We start from the raw sequence: 4,785 nt of genomic DNA on the forward strand, positions 1-4,785 counted from the left end.
TAAGCACACATTGAACATTTTCACAGAGCAGTCACACAGTTCTCAATCTCCCTTCTAACCTGCAAAGAGCAACAAAAACATGTTTAATGCCAGTTCGTCACAACACAACTTTTTCGCACTTATGTGTTCTCATTCACTTAAAGGTGTCATAACCTGGTCTTTTCATGTGCCCACTGTCCTCTAGTTGTTTTTGAATAACAGTTTAAAAACTTCTTAAACAAAAAAAAAATTATAAAAGTGCTTTTTCTGACACTTTATTCATAATAAACATTTTCACCAACCTAGATATCGATTAAAATAATGTTAATGAGCTGCTCGCTGATTGATCGCTGGATGTCGGAAGGGGGAGCGAGGCCAGTAGTCTCCATGCTAAAAACATTAGCTGCTAATGATAGCAGCTAACCCGACAGCAGCAGCTTTCTGAATTCAGCATTGATGTCTGAACCGGACTCTGAGCCTGAGAGAGAAGATACCAAGATGGTGGAAGGAGCACGTTTACAACAAACTGTCTCTGAATGGTAAAGTCCTCACTTTTATTGTCTGCTCGCCTTGCCTGTTCAGATAGCATGTTGACAACGAAGCATGTCGTTCATGTTAATACGTCTCAGTTTTATTTTGTGTTGGACTGTTTTTTAAACAATAAATGTACTTTTTAACACAATCCGAAGTTACAGATGTAAAAAATGAAACGGGTGTTGACTGAACCGGTCGGTACGTTCAGTGTCCAGCTTCCGGCCGGTCTGCACCAAGATAAGCACACACACATTTTAACCACACAGAGTTTCACGAAGCTGCGCCTTTTATTGAGGTGTTATTTACCGTCGTGTTTTTCTAAATTAATTAGCTTATTTATATTTTCCGTTTTAGCCAGGAACGTGAAAAATGTCAACATGACAGATCTCTGGTTGATGCAACCACTGATGTGGGCTGCTGTGTTACTGTACAGCTAAATAACATGAAGTCAGATATCTTGTATCATTGATCAGGATTCCTGCTGACTAATATCTCGTGTTTTATATATTCCAGCATCACTTACCATCTATTATGTTGGTTCTAATTGCTTGTTAAGCTGCACATGCCAACAGAAATAGACAGCAAGATATTATTACTGTGCTTAGAAAATAAAATTTCTCTTTTCATTTCCTTAGGTGCTCAGAAGGATAAAGCAGGTCCAAACTCCTCCGTGTCTGACCCAACATCCTGGCGTGGAACCAGTCTGCTTCAATGCTTTTTCATTACAAAATGCAGGAAACATTTATAAGCAGGATTATGTACATTTACCTGTCGGAGGGACTGAGAGGCAAGTTTTTCTTCAATGCCCAAAAATTCAGAAATAAAGCTAATCAAATGGCAAATAACTGTAAAAGGTGATTATACATGTTCTTGCCATTTCATATTACATATAACAAATAGTAACTTTGCTGCAGTCACTTAGGACAATAGCAATTGAATTAAAGTAAACACACAACTTTACCATATACAAATTTATACATCTGATTTCTGAAAGTAAAATGTAAAGCTGAAGTAAAAAAAAATACAGGTCTTTAAAAACACAATATCTTTATTAGTGTACAGAAATAAAATCAATGCTCATTTTCAATGTAATAAAATAAAAATGATCATTTTCACTCTTAGTTATTGATTCTGTTAACACAGTAGCTGAGTTTTCTGGGTTTTATGTGGACTCTCGTGGTTCTGGAGCCGGATGAGCAAGCCTCAACAGCACTCTTCATCATCATCATCTTCCTCCAGACTGGCTGAGATGTTACCTTCACTGCTGTTGTCTGGGTTCTTTTTCTGCACAGAGCCAGATACTGACATCAGAACAAGCAATAAAAGTGCCTCTTAGCTTCCATTAAGAATGTATGTGTTTGATTTATTATCATTTTCTGTATGTAAAATTAATCAAACAAACGACAAACCTGTATTTCTGAAGAGAGGGTGGAAAGTCCTTGATGACAGCTGTGTTCCAGTTGTTGCCTGCATTGTAGGGTCAGTCTGCTCCAACACCAACTTTTAGACATCAGTAGACCGCTGGTGCTGCGCATGGTATGAGATGTGCTGGACTAAAATCTGCAAATACAAGTTATAAAAATATCAGATCATCACATAAATAGACTGTAGGTGTAAATAGCTGCAGTTTAAGAGTAATCAAATATTGTAATAGAAGTAGATTAAATCAAACTTTATAAAGCACTTTCATGCCAAAGGCAACACAAAGTGCTTTGCATACTTTTATTTTTAAAAAGCTGATTAAATAAAACAGGTTTTCACACACTGAAACATTAACATAGAATATTAAAAACACACTCATTTTATTTCACACAGTTATACACAGACACAATTTTCCCTAGCCTCTGTGTCTTCACTGCATGATGATGAAAATGAAACATATCTTTCAGATCCATCATACCAGGAGTCAGACCTCCACATCCACAGAGGCTGCAGCTCCAGATATTAATCCTGCACAGCTCCCGTTTTACAAACATGACATAAAGATGTCAGAAGGAGGACGAGGATTGGAAATAAAATATCATCCCTGCCGATATCCTATAGGTGCCAATATCAGACTACATGACGGTCACCTTGTTAAATTATGATTATTACAACTGCATGTCATGTTGGGGAGAGCAAGCTACATCCATCATGAGTACTTACTGTGTGGTAGCAGGCGTGAAAAATAATAGAGAAGTCATTTACAAACATTTACGTGGCAGAGCATAGGATAGATATAAGAAAATAAAACCTGGGGCTCATTTGTACGCCGCAGGACGATAAACCCCCAGGCTCGTCCCGTTAGCATAGCCGTTAGCATTAGCATTAGCGTCTTCAGCTTAAGTCACGTCAGTCACACAAAGTAGAACATTATAGACGTAGTGACACTTACCGACTGCATTGATGCTGAGCCGCTTAAAGTTGCAATTGTCCCTCTTTCCAACTGAGTTGATGCCATCTTCTCCTGTATTTTCCCAAATGTTAGCAAAATGTTTGGCACAAACAGGTCGCAGCCGGCAGAGATGCAGGTGCATTATCAGCAAAAAATAATGTAATCCATCTGTCCCTGGTAGTTTGGTCCACTGATGAAGGTAGAGAAAAAAACCTTCCGATGTTGGCTTTGGTAACAGACAACCGAGCAGTGGACATGATCGCTGCTCGCACATCTTCACACAGCTTGTTGCTAATAGCAACTGAGACAGGTCCAGCAGGTGTATTTAGGCTGGAAAAGGGGCTGGTTAATGCAAAAAGCTCCCCGGGATGTCGACATCCCGGGGAGCTTTTTGCATTAACCTTTTTGCTATATAAATTTTAAAAATGCGTTTGCGAGACTTCAGCCTTGCGGCCAGTTTTGCTGTAAACAAAGCGTCCTGATGTAAAAACCCGTCCGTCTTCAACAGAAAGGCTTCTGGGGATGTTACCACTTCCGCCCAACACTAATAGGCACGTTTTAACTCGAAAAAGTGCCATTTCCGGGTGATGACCTCTTTAACACACCAACTCATTGAACGAAGGTGTGGTGATTCCTGTTCCCTGGTGGGCGCGGTCAGCTGGGAACTGGAGGCGCAGCTGATCCACATCTCAGCAATCAACGAACCACCTATTTAAGACCAGCTCTGCCTGCTATCCAGCGCCAGATTGTTGATTGCCCTGCGGTAAACCAGCTCTCGGCCTCAGCTTACCTTGCTTGTGCTTGACCTTGATTTGTAACCTGTCCTGTCTTCCCCCTGCCAGAGAAAGCCAGCCTGCCTGCTCGTTCGTTTGCTCCCCTGCCTGCCTCCTGATGCTCGCCAGTCTGCCAGTCTCTGAAAGTTCCGCTGGAAGAATTCACAGGAATCTGTGGGAAATCAATAAACCCCTCTGTACTCAAAGTGTCCGCTCTTTGGATCCTACTAGCCCCTCACCCACAACAGAAGGGTTAAATGGTGCTTCCCTTTACATCTGCCTGCCAGTGAATGGGTTTCATTTTATACCCAGAAAGCCAAACTGTCACAGGATTGCAATAAACTAATTCATTTTCAATGTAATTATTATTGATTTTAGATTTTTTTAATACAGACAATATTTCTTACATACTTTTGCAATGTTAGTTAAATAAGCAACATCTGTAAATGTAACTGAGTTAACATAGTGATCATCAAACTGCTGCTGTCATATTTCTAAGTGAGTAATTGCATGGTCTGATGCACATCTCTGAGAAAGTCCCAGACTGTTTTTACACATCTGCTATATATATTTAGATGCATATATTTATGTTTATTATGTGCTTTCAAAATTGAAGTTGAGAATATTGATATAGAAAGATATCAAGACTTCACTACCTGCAGCACTCATGGTATCTCAGTCTATTTTACTGGCCTGGATCTACAACTTTCACCTGTTCTTGACAAAAAGCTGTGATTATTTTGGTGTTGTGAATGACTTCAATCCATCTTTTTAATAACGCTTATGAAGTTGCATTAACAAACATAAGCAAACAAGTGGCAATATTGGGGCCAAGCAACATAAGTGAATGAAACGGGCTATATAAGAGAACCAAAACCTGTTACTTGATACCACAAGATGACAGACACTTCTCTTATTTTATCCAGTTAATTTGGGTGAATATTAATATCAATATGAAGGTCAATTTAAACACCCCAGATTCTAGTCCAAAACTAAGTTTTGTCTGTTTTTCCTGGAGGGTGTTGGAAGCAACAAGAAAAAAAAAACTAGGCCAATACATTTATACACACACATACATACACAGTGACATACTATACACACACGTACAACCTGTACATATAGGCC

Source organism: Telmatherina bonti (genome assembly GCF_933228915.1).
Source record: "Telmatherina bonti genome assembly, chromosome: 7".
NCBI lineage: Eukaryota > Metazoa > Chordata > Actinopteri > Atheriniformes > Telmatherinidae > Telmatherina > Telmatherina bonti.